This window comes from Haliotis rufescens, unplaced genomic scaffold, assembly GCF_023055435.1.
Source record: "Haliotis rufescens isolate VD_foot unplaced genomic scaffold, xgHalRufe1.0.p SCAF_4, whole genome shotgun sequence".
Classification (NCBI taxonomy): Eukaryota; Metazoa; Mollusca; class Gastropoda; order Lepetellida; family Haliotidae; genus Haliotis; species Haliotis rufescens.
Genome location: NW_025964112.1, coordinates 13,573,718 through 13,585,982, shown reverse-complemented (window position 1 = coordinate 13,585,982; position 12,265 = coordinate 13,573,718). Strand labels below are relative to the sequence as shown.

General features: G+C 40.2%; 1 protein-coding gene across 1 annotated transcript in view; it reads left to right on the top strand.

The window, feature by feature from the left end:
* The first annotated feature begins 7,283 nt into the window (after positions 1-7,283).
* The window catches only part of LOC124111383 (innexin unc-9-like), a 32,328-nt gene continuing 27,346 nt past the window's right edge, over positions 7,284-12,265 (top strand). Inside the window, exons 1-2 of the mRNA XM_046471079.2 lie at positions 7,284-7,411; positions 8,018-8,118. The gene's annotated coding sequence lies outside the window, so the exon portion shown is untranslated. The remainder of the gene's footprint in view (positions 7,412-8,017; positions 8,119-12,265) is intronic.

The window sequence follows — 12,265 nt, the reverse complement described above, 5'->3', positions numbered from 1 at the left end:
TCTACCGCCGGATACTGTGTGGAATCTCGCCAGGCTGACACAGAACAAACTCACTACATGGTCAGTCCGTGAAGGACAAAGTCGGGCTTCCATTACCTTGACATTCGATAAATCGAAAGCCAACCAGTATTTCCCGACATCAACGGAAACACAACCAAAAGGGAGACAAACAACGGAAGTCTCGTCACAACGAGAAACAAGAAAATTGGGCAAAAGAAAGAAAGTAAGTGACAATATTCAGTATGTTACAAAATGTGCCTCAGCTCAGTCACCTCCAGGGGAAGTAATTGTAATCGACTCCGACGACCCTCTGATAGGTGATGGTCTTTGCCCCGGAGTTCATCGTGGAGATGTCATCGTGCTTGACGCCGACGTTCAACAGACCACAGACCACGTCATCATTATCGACGATGAATGTACAGTAAAATGTGATCAAGAAGCTACCACAACAACATCGGTGTTGTCATTGGTAACTAAAGATAAAACCGAGCACAAGCATGACGAAACCCCTGAACACACACAGCTTCGGATCGCTTCGGATCGCATCTCGTCGACGGGAGACGCCATCACACCTGTAGCTGTGTCCGAGGCAATCAAAACTGAACAACACAAGCCAGTTTTCACCACAACATCGTTGTTGTCAGGAACCTGTGATAAGGCCGCGGTCGTTGCAGAGGTGTCGGATGTTCACGTATTTGGAGAAGATTCTGATACTCTAGACACGACCATTGCTCAAAGTGTATGTGTGGTTAAAAAGAAATATCAGACTCCTGAGATCTCATCCAGAGACGACATCATTCCATCAAAACCACCATCGAGAACACATAACAAGACAGCTGACGTTGCATTTTTGTCGGGTGGTGTTCACTTCGTTGCGGATGTTGCCGATACTCTGGCCCAAAATGTACGTAAGGATAAAAAGCCAAATGCTACTCTTGAACGCCCCCAACTTCGGATCACGTCGGATGGGGTCACGTCCACGGAAGACGCCATCACATCGGAAGTTGTGTCGGAGTCACTTAAAACCGAAGAACACAAGCCCGTGTTTTCCTGTACCAACACAACCGCTGTACCCTTATTCATCAAAAGTGAATCAGCGCCAGAGAAGACACTCTCGCTTAAACGAAGTGTACCCTTGAACAGACCGGCCACAGCTACTATGGATTCACAACCAACACATTCTGGCGACGCGGACACACCAGGTTGTAGTGAGTCGAAGAAACTTCGATCTGAGCAAGAAGCGGGAGTACCCGCGCATATTAAACCATCAGCAGCCGTGCCAGAAAGCTTCCTCGTTTGTTTAACTGTTGGTGACTGTTTGACGTACATTGATGCTAAACTCATCACCGCAAACTTTCATAAAGTAAGTTCACGTTATGGTGAAGGTACACATAAAATCTTTAAGAAGAAGACTGAATTTTATGTACGTGATGAGAACAAAGTTAGTAGAAAAGGAAAAAAAAACAAGATCATTACAATTAACTGGATAAGAGAAAACAGAGAGGCGTTGTCAGATGGATTCAGACAACACCTGTTCCTGAAAGTTTTGCAGAAAACTTTGAAACCTCGAAAAAGGCGTCATATCATATCAGCAAAAGACAGACGCCAATATTATCAACTGTACACCTATAAACGACCAAACACCTTCCTAGATTGTCCAACTGTTGATGACTGTTTAGCTTTCATTGATGCTGAGCTCGTCGACACAAGATTCCATTTAAGCTCGTGTTATGGTGATGGTACATATACCATCTACGACAATAAAGAGGAATTCTATGTGCATGACAACCGAAGAGAAAATGGAGGAATGAAACGAACACACATCCCAGACATTACCCTTGACTGGATAAGAAATAACAAGGAGGTGTTGGCATGCGGATTTCGACGACACCTGTTCCTGAAAGTCTTGCAGAAATCCTTGAAACCCCTAAACGGAAGTGATCGCGTCTCAGAAAAAGACAGGAGCCAATATATTGAATTGTACAACTATAAACGGCCAATTTCAAAGATACCTAGATCGAATTCATGATCAGAAAATCATTAGCATACTTGGCACAAATCTCTCAAGAACATATATAACCGTGGGTGGATGTCATGAGTAACTGAACACTATCCTGTAATTTCGGGGAAATAATGAATTCTTGGTGTTGGACAGATGCAGTGAAACTGTGCCAATGAAACGAACACACATCAAAGACATCGCTTTTGAGACTTTAAGAATTCGCTGTATTCGGCCATCTCTGTGCTGCTCTCTATGATGGTTCATTGGGTGATTCAACCTTGACGCCTTGCTGTCCCTGGTACCAACACGCCGTATACCTCCTCTGCTGTGAAAATTTCTCCCCATTACAGATTTACAAGTTTGGACAATATTTGGTATTTCCCAACACAAATACATGTACTGATAGTGAATAACAGCCGTCCCTTAATATATGCCTGGTCATAAGAAACCTGAAATGAATCAGGGCCAGGTGGATATCACATTGCAATAGAAATGAATGTATCTGTACATCCAATGTATCAACATGTACCTTGCAAACAGAATACAGCATGTGTTCAAAGATGTTGTTGTTGATTCTATGAGGTTAAAGATTCATTCATGTAACATTGATAATTAAAACAGCAATGCCTAAAGACCTCCCCACACTAACGCAGCGTAAAAAATAGCATTTCTTTTCATGATAGATTAAGGCAACGTGTTAGCTGTGCGTCGACTTCAAAATTTTCGATAGTCGGGAGAACAGTCCGTGACCTTTCCATGGACAATATGCAGTGGCGTTCTGGCAGTCGTGATGATCCCTCCCCATATCATTACATACCCTGCTGTTTTCCGCCAAGTCGGCCCGGGGATGGTATTGTTGTTTCCGTGTGTAACGGTCTTTAGGATTATTCCCTATCAAGTGTAAAAACAAATACTCACAAAATCTTGTGAGGTTGCAGTGGAGACACCAGGTGTCCATAGGGGGTCTTCTTACACAGCAAATTAACAGATATGTGTTGTTTGGGCGCTTGGTACGTTAAAGACACTATATAAGTGAGTGAGTAAATGCTGGGTCGCCCTCAGCAGTATTCCATCACTATGACAACCGGCAGCCTGTGTGAAGGAGACAAACCAGAGACTGAAAACATGAGCAACACTCACACAGTAACCACACTATATTCGTCTTGTATTACAAGCATGGTGCATTCATCTCATGAGTCGACTTTGCTTGTCGTAAGAGGCGACTAACGGGCGACTAATTCTGAGGTCTGAAATACTGATACATAAAATAGACTATAATGTTGGTTATGCATCTGTTTTCAGCATATTGAAAAATAAAGCAAATTATGTATGGCACTTTATTTTGGACACCAGACCCCCATCGACTCAATAGTATCACACAGAGATGACTTGAAATTACCACTATTTTAACACGAACTGTGACGGCATGTTGAATAGACTCGTGAAGATCCGGGTTAGAATAGGTCTTCAACAACCTATGCTTACCGTAAAAGGCGACTTTGCTTGTCATAAGAGGCGACTAACGGGATCGGGTGGTCAGGCTCGCTGACTTGGTTGATACATGTCATTGTATCCCAATTACATGAATCGATGCTCATGATGTCAATCACTGGATTGTCAAGTCCAGACTCGGATTATTTACAGACCGCCGTCATATAGATGGAATATTGCTGGGTGGCGTAAAACAACAAACAAACAAACATCTCATGAGTAGTGTGTGAGTGAGTTGGGTTTAACGCCGCTTTGAAAAGTATTCCTGTCATATCACGGCGTGTCAGCATAATGTGGCAGGATAGCCCTTAGTGATGTAGGTCTCAGACGTTTAACACTTTGGAAAAACTCGCAAACACGGGTATGATGCTGGCAACCCTTGAAATATTATCGGGGCGAAACAGGATTCGAACCCAAGATGATAAGTTTCGGGCTTTCCAAAGGGACGCAACTCTGCGAGACGACTGGGCCATCCGTGCCCCTCTCCGATGAGTAATCTCCACAGATAATGTTTGATTTGATGGACACATATTTACAAGATTTTGTTTATCATACATGATGTCAATCACTGGATTATCTGGTCCCAACTCGATTATTTACAGACTGCCGTCATATAGCTGGAATATTGTTGAGTTAAACAACAAACCAACCAAACCGTAAGGTCATTATTCATGAACTCTTATAATTGGGTCACTGTACATACAATAAATATCATGCTATATTTCTAACTTGAATCACACACGGGCCTTGTTTGTTCCCCATTCTTCTTTAAAAAATATATTGTTTGTTTAGTGTTTAGACTGGGAATGAGAAGAGAATATTAAACGTCACACTTCAACAATAACACAGCTGAAACAACAGAACGTCAAGGTGCCATAAAGCAAAGGCGTCAGATAATGTGTTCAAATTCAGCTGTGTGTATTAACGAAGTATGAAACACATGGTGATCAGACCGTGGCGAGGAACGACTCCTTCAACCGTCTGTTTGTCTACTCCGGCCCAACAATCCGTAGTCAAATATTTCGAAGTCAATCAACATTAAACCGTTATAGCCCGCTGTGATATTGTTGTATTTTATACCCGCTTCAGTACATGTTGGGAATTTCTGCTTTTCATTCGGAATGGAGGTCAAACGAATGGACTAATTTAATACAACATCATGCTTTCACATGCATCCAACACCTACAAACCAGCATGCATTAACGTGGATTTGACAGCTACATAACAAACATTCACGTGTATTCCACGTCTACATAACACATATTCACGTGTATTCCACGTCTAAATAACACAACATTCACGTGTAATCCACATCTACATAAAAAACATTTGCGTGTATTCCAAATCTATATAACAAACATTCACGTGTATTCTACATTTACATAACAAACATTCACGTGTATTCAACATCTACATAACAAACATTCACGTGTAATCCACATCTACATAACAAACATTCACGTGTATTCTACATCTACATAACAAACATTCACGTGTATTCCACCTCCACATAACAATCATTCGTGTGTTTCCATTTGTTCACAGCAGTGACACCACTGACAGATTGATGTTGCACAAATCTATATACAAACATTCACGTGTATTCCACGTCTACATAACACATATTCACGTGTATTCCACGTCTACATAACACAACATTCACGTGTAATCCACATCTACATAAAAAACATTTGCGTGTATTCCAAATCTATATAACAAACATTCACGTGTATTCTACATTTACATAACAAACATTCACGTGTATTCTACATCTACATAACAAACATTCACGTGTAATCCACATCTACATAACAAACATTCACGTGTATTCATTTACATAACAAACATTCACGTGTATTCCACCTCCACATAACAATCATTCGTGTGTTTCCATTTGTTCACAGCAGTGACACCACTGACAGATTGATGTTGAACAAATTTATATACAAACATTCACGTGTTATCCACATTTACATAACAAACTTTCACGTGTATTCTACATCTACATAACAAACATTCACGTGTATTCTACATCTATATAACAAACATTCACGTGTATTCTACATCTACATAACAAACATTCACGTGTATTCTACATCTACATAACAAACATTCACGTGTATTCTACATCTACATAACAAACATTCACGTGTAATCCACATCTACATAACAAACATTCACGTGTATTCTACATCTACATAACAAACATTCACGTGTAATCCACATCTACATAACAAACATTCACGTTTATTCTACATCTACATAACAAACATTCACGTGTATTCTACATCTACATAACAAACATTCACGTGTATTCTACATCTACATAACAAACATTCACGTGTATTCTACATCTACATAACAAACATTCACGTGTATTCTACATCTACATAACAAACATTCACGTGTATTCTACATCTACATAACAAACATTCACGTGTAATCCACATCTACATGAGAAACATTCACGTGTATTACAAATCCACAAAACAAATATTCACGTGTATTCCACATCACCTAACATACATTCACGTGTATTCCACATCACCTAACATACATTCACGTGTATTCCACCTCCACATAACAAACATTCACGTGTATTCCACATCACCTAACATACATTCACGTGTATTCCACCTCCACATAACAAACATCCACGTGTATTCCACCTCCACATAACAAACATTCACGTGTATTCCACCTCCACATAACAAACATTCACGTGTATTCCACCTCCACATAACAAACATTCACGTGTATTCCACCTCCACATAACAAACATTCACGTGTATTCCACCTCCACATAACAAACATTCACGTGTATTCCACATCACCTAACATACATTCACGTGTATTCCACCTCCACATAACAAACATTCACGTGTATTCCACCTCCACATAACAAATATTCACGTGTATTCCACATCACCTAACATACATTCACGTGTATTTCACCTCCACATAACAAACATTCACGTGTATTCCACCTCCACATAACAATCATTCGTGTGTTTCCATTTGTTCACAGCAGTGACACCACTGACAGATTGATGTTGAACAAGAGGCCTGGTTGAACTTGTGTAGGATCTAATCGCAGGTGTTGGTACAACTGATACAACTGATCTGATGACACACACAGATCAGCTTAATACACATTTATTAATGGCAATGTCTTGAAAACCTAGCAGAAACTTACGCATTCACTTTGTTTCGTTATACATGTACCACCATTTACTCGCATTTGGATAAGTTTGCAAACGGACGTGATTTCCCGATTTGATCCGACGTGAGTATTCAAGCTGGCTAGTCATAAAACACAGGAACTCGTTATTTGCTATTTAAATCTTTTTTGCATATAGGGGGTACAAATTATATTAACTTACCAAAACGAGTTCCTGAGTGATAAAAAACATATACCGGAAATAGCCCGGCAAGTGACAGGTTACCTCTGATAAAGCACGACCTTTGACCCGCCTGACAGTTATTGTCGAGGAGAAAAGATGACGTGTCATGATGACAATTTTAGAAATTGTACAAGTGACTCATTTTTATTCCATAAATGTGTCTATTTGGCCTGAATACTTGTTAAGCTGCCCTGTGATTGAATGAGGTCGTTACAACGTTGTGACGGCCAGATTATATGTGCATTCCGGGCGGCCTGTGTCGCCGGTAATACCTCATGCATATTATCATATTATCTTCTATTATCCCCCTTACAGCCAGTCGCTGGCATTAGGAACCAAATTACATAAGTACGTCTGGCGATATGGGCAAATTAGATTACCGTTTACGACCTTGCTGGCTGACAGACCGTAATAAACTGTTCCATTCGACTATGGACTCATTAATACCATTAACAGCGATGGAATTCTTCTGGTTTCCCTGGAAGACATCGTATGATGTTTCCATTTTAAAACAGTAAGTCACATTGTTATTATACACTAAAATGTATACCGCATACTAAGCATAAAGAGATTCCATGTACTTACAAAGATGAATGGGGCTATTATTAGTACGCTGATGGAATAATACATGAATTAATACATCCTGTAAGGCCTTTCTGTTCTGTTACTTGTTTCTCGGATTTATTTTCCAGAAACGTAAGGTGCACGTGGGTATAGAAATGTGAATTAATATAAATAAGAAGACATGTTTGTTCTTAAGCCCATTGGTCATTTTTTTAAATGAGTATTGTCGATGGGGTCAAATAAAAAAAAATGAAATGACTTAAAAATTATTTAGAAACTATGTATGACAAGTGTAACATTCTTTCCCTACTGTACGTCTTTTAAGGTTTTCCATGATTGGAACAAGTTAAGACACTCGTCGGGAAGAAAAACAACATGGTTAATGTTTCAATTCCATATTTGTAAAAAAAATTGGGCTGGCAAGTAATATTAAACCCTTAAAATATTTTTATAAACAAGGATATCCTTCATGTTCCATTTTCTGCTTTGATCAACGGTCTCGGGGACTGTCCTTGACATAATTCTCTTCACCCAAAGAGTGCCCCTTCTTTGACAGTCGCCGCACGTCGCAGTAACGTGAGAAGTGAAGCTTGGAGCTGAAGTCAGTGGTGCTTGCGACATGGTGTGAGAAGTTCAGGGATTTTATCCGACAGAACTGTAAGTTAACTTGTTGTATTGTTGTATTTAACAATTGATTGAACATGTATAAGATGTACTATCATAACATGATTACTTTTAATGCAACACGTGGCTGTGTGGTTAAAACGATTCCATTAAAACAAAGAGATGTTTTGGCGCAAATAGGTCAAGTGATCCACAGGTTTTGAAATCTTGACAACAAATACTTTGTGTGTGTAGTAGTAAGACAAAACGATTAAAACTATTTCTTTTACATATTCACTTGAAAGCAAAAAATGTTTAAATGAGTGGTCAAACACACCCTGTAATTAAATCTCAAACGTACATTGACCCTCACGCATTGTTTTGGCCGAGATAAAGTCGTGTATGACGTTTTAAATGAAAAATGGAAACCTCGAGTATAAACTGCCCTCTCAAATTTATTAATTTCATAGCTTAGAGCTGGAAAGGGGACGAGAATGGGATGCTAGAGCCGAGAAGGGGATGAGAATGAAATTGGGTGGTTTAACAAGTGCTCTCGGGTCTGTTAGAGAGACTATGTAATAAGATACGTCTCATCAGTTCTTAATTAACACTGTGCTGAAGATGATCTCGAGTTTGCAACGCATTCCTATTTACAAAATGTTACTCTGCATCTTGATTTCGTCATTCATCTGTTATACTGACTAAACAGTACACGTCTAATGAATCCAACTGCAAAACGACAATATGTAGCCGTGTCGTATATTTTAACATAGGAAATTAAACAGGAAGCACTGCTTGTGTGAATAACTGTTCCCACATGATGCAAGCCGGAACCACCAACACACTGCTTACTGTCCTTGCTCCGCAGCCATGTCCTGTACAGGATACGAATAAAACACATAGTGCAATATTGAAAAATCCACACAAAAACATTTTTTTAGTTTATAATGGAATTGGTATATTTACCTTTTACAATTTGTATTAAAAATTATACATTTTTAATATGTTAATTATCATCTTATTTTATTCCATTACATTTTAAAACTCATAATCAATGTTCCTAACATTTACATCAGTCATGTTTTTTCTTGTAGATGGAAGTTATTGTTTTCTGCTTGAAGATAGTGTAAAAATGGTGCTTATCTCTTCTAGAGCTCGGCTGTGCACAGCTATGTATGCAGGGAGGCCACATGTTTATGTGTGTTGACATCAGGGGCCCAGCTGACCATGGTCAGTTCCGATTATGTCGGGCGGGTCAAGAGTCCAGTTCTTGTATATAATACCACATTAACTGAACAATGACATATGCATGATACATGGCCACTTACTGACCGGATGTGGGTGGTCAGTGCCAGTCGCTCGATAGGCTGAGATCTAGTCCAGCACCATGACCGTGGAATATATTTATTTTATGAAAAAAATAATAATCTAGAAACGCGAAAAAAGCAAGTCTAGCCAGCTCAAGCTCTGAAATCAGCATAGGGAATTTTTTATATTATTTTTAGAGTCAAGAAGGATATTGGGTAGATTTAATATAAGATTTCAGAGACTAAATGTTTGTCTAGCTGAGATCTAGCATGTGAAGCTGACCAGGGCCAAGACTTAAGGCCAGTGTGCTCTACGTCAGTTGCCTCCCTTCGACGTCGCATTTGTTATTGGTCAGTTCTGGAATCGCATTGTCAAAGAGTACACAGAATTTATTAATTTGTTAGTTGTTAGTATAACATAATTCACGTTTACGAAAGTCAACTCGGTCTATATAATGAAGTTCTTGTCATCTGTTTGGTTTTTTAAATATTTTGGAGGCATGGTGCATACTGACAAGTCGAGTAAACAACTTTGGGGCTACATTTATTGTTGTTATTGTGCTTAAAAAGTGCAATCAAATAATTTGGGTTTTATACGTTTACATTTTTCGTATACTCATAAAGCAGGGAGGTAGGGGTTAAAGCGTTGGCTCATGATACTGAAGATCCAAACTCGATTCCTCACATGGAAACAAAAACCATTATACTTTATGTAAGGTTTTGTTGAGCTTAAACCATCTCCTTCACACAGCCATATAATCTAGTATATGGTCTTTGACACAGCCTGATTCCCTTGGTATGCTGCGCTGGCGCTACACTGTGTAGCGCAATCGCAGCATACCCAGGGAACCAGGCTGCTCCTTCACACTTCTCACGTTTATGAATGGTGGTGTATTACATTTAAAAAATCCATTGTTGGTTAAATCTGGGCAAGTACTCCGGTACTATTGCTGTATTTTAAGTAATATATAGAGTGCGTTTAGCGCAGTAACCAAACGACAATGAACTGTATATTTATGTTGAACCGTTGAAATATGACCTGAAATCTGGTGCCAGGGGGCAAAGGTCTTAAGTTGAACGTATCTGTACATGCTGTTTCAATTTATTAATTTGCGTTCTCGCAATCTGGTATTCCTAGCCTTTGCTATGACACTGAAGGCTATGCCTTGAGGTTTGAAACTAACATAAATATACTCCAACAAGCCTCAAGAATGGTAAGCCAAGCTATCGTCAAACGGTTTATCATATTGAACCTACACAGCGCTTATCTCCCCTCGATACACTATCATATAGAAAGTACTACTTAAATGCATGATTCAGGTTTGGAATGTCCACCACAATCTTCCCACGGAGCTGCGAAAACACGGGTCGTATCATGTTTCCCATCTTGGAGTGACAAGGGCCAATCTTATCACAGACGCATGTTTATGGCTTGGTACGGGTTGTGGTCCATGTTAGGGGGACATTTTTTTATCGGCTCCAAACAATCAGGATCTCGCTGACTTATTCCAGGAAAACGTGATGTTATTTGTAATTCAGAAATGTGACAATTACGCATCCGGCCCAAGTGGTCGTTTCAACATACACGGTTTTGTTAATATCTTGTGTGGAAAAATATCTGTTTGGGTCATTGGATCGGGTGGCCAGGTTTGGTTACTGGCTCTTGGTTACTGATGTTGTGCTAGTACTATTGCGCGAATGGTTTTTTTTCACATCTGAGATAGTTTGACACAAACTAAGCGATTTTGTGGATGACATTCGCGGCATGTGACAGAGGGTTTTTGTGTATTTGTTGTTTAACGCCACACTCAGCAATATTCCAGCTATATGACGGCGGTCTGTAAATAATCGAATCTGGACCAGACAACCCAGTGATTGACATCATGGGCATCGATCCACGCAATTGGGAGACAGAGGGTGAATGACGCATGACTCTTGTCTGTTTGGGACCAAACCCTATCATGTGAGACTGCCTCTAGTTAAATAGAAAGGCGTCATCTCTAAAATGATCTATCACAGTGCCCATTGCTTGCTATCTTAGCATAGTCCTCTGGAAGACACTGATAAGATGGGATTGTGTTACATGTGTGAGAGGTTCGTAACGCTGAAGGGGTCGTTGTCGGCACGGGTACTACATATATGTACCCCGCTTACGTTTCTGTATACAGAAATGTACCCTAGCCAAAATCAGAATACCGAAAGGTACCCGGTACCCTAAACGGTGGACGGCGGATATTCCGAAACCCGAAACCGAAAACGGTTCATGTTGTAGTTGCAGTCCGCCTGATGACGAGTGCATGTTGAATGATGCTGTGCATCGTGGAGTATTTGAGTAATGTACATACGTCACTGTGTTTGCTCGTTTTTTATATTGCACACTACAATGTATCTCAAACAACAGTATGGCAGTTCTGATCCATTTATCGAAAGGAAATACCGAATGAAAAATATACAACGCGTGCTGCCATTGTGAATTTTAACGCGGTTTGGCATCAGGGACGTGTCGAAAACGTAATCATTCAAGGAGCCGGTTAAGCGCATTGCGTTATACGACCTGCGTCGGAATGGACTCATCCTGTATTCTGATGTTGGCTAGGGTACATTTCTGCATAAAAAAACGTACCTGGGGTACGTATCTGTAGGACCTGTGGTGACACCGCCCCCTTCAGCGTTAGTATAGTAGGTGGGGCGGTCGGGTAGCCTAGTGGTTAAAGCGCTCGTCTCGCCGAAGACCCGGGTTCGATTCCCGACATGGGTACAATGTGTGGAGTCCCCCGCCGTGATATTGCTGGAATATTGCTTAAAGCGGCGTACAACCAAACTTACTCACTCACTCACTAGTAAAGTAGGTCAAAATGCACATAGTACCCAATTAAACACGTATCACCAAACAA